This window comes from Propithecus coquereli, unplaced genomic scaffold, assembly GCF_000956105.1.
Source record: "Propithecus coquereli isolate 6110/MARCELLA unplaced genomic scaffold, Pcoq_1.0 Scaffold168, whole genome shotgun sequence".
Lineage (NCBI taxonomy): Eukaryota > Metazoa > Chordata > Mammalia > Primates > Indriidae > Propithecus > Propithecus coquereli.
Window position 1 is genome coordinate 761,739 of NW_012141413.1, and position 1,132 is coordinate 762,870.

Below are 1,132 nucleotides of genomic sequence, written 5' to 3' on the forward strand. Positions count from 1 at the left end.
GCCTCGGCCTCCCAGAGAGCTAGGATTACAGGCGTGAGCCACCACGCCCGGCCTTCATAGCAGCTTTATTCATAACAACAGAAAACTGAAAATAATCCAAATTTCCATGAACAATGTTTATGATACCATGGTACCTTGATTACCTGTTCATGGTAAATAGATAAATTGAGGCATATCCATACAATGGACTACTTCTTGAGGGAAAGAAAAGAATAATTACTATTGCACATAAACACGGATGAATTTCAAAAACGTGCTGAGAGAAGCCAGACACCAAAACATACAGATCATATTATTCAATTTATATGAAAATCCAAAAAAGACATCTAAAGCAAATCAATGGTTGTCCAGAACCAGGTTTTCTGGTTTTTTCCTTATTTCTTTTTCTTGTTTTGGGTAGGTGTTGAGTTTGGAGAGAGGCCCATGATTGACTAGACAAAGCACAAGGAAACCTTCTCGAGTGGTGGAAATATTCTATACCTGAATTGTGATGGTTACGTGGGTATATACATATGTGAAATGTCATTGAACTGTACTATGTAAGTGGATTTGGTTAATATATAAATTATACCTCAATAGGTTGATTTAAAAATCTATTCCAGGCTGTGTGCAGTGGCTCACACCTATAATCCCAGTGCCTTGGGAGGCTAAGGCAAGAGAATCGAGACCAGCCTGAGCAACATAGAGAGATCCCTGGCTCTACAAAAAATATTTTTAAAAATTAGCTGGGTGTGGTGCCACGTGCCTGTAATTCCTGCCACTTGGGAGGTTGAGCCAGAAGATCCCTCAAGCTCAGGAATTCAAGGCTGCAGTGATCTATAATCATGCCACTGTACTCCGGCCTGGGTGACAGAGTGAGGCCCCATTTAAAAAAAAAAATCTATACCAGCAATTTTGTTTCAGTGAGTAAGCTTTGTTTGTCATAAATACATAAATGGAAGTTCCAACATAATTTTTTTCATTTCTTTTATTATGTATACTACCATTTCCTGATTTATCTATTTTAGATCTTATTTATGAATTTTCCACCATGGTAATGATAGATTCTCCTGAACAGTCCTATGCAACCTCCTTCACTTCCTCTCCACCATCTCAACATAACTATCATAATTCTGTTTTTTTTTTTTTTTTT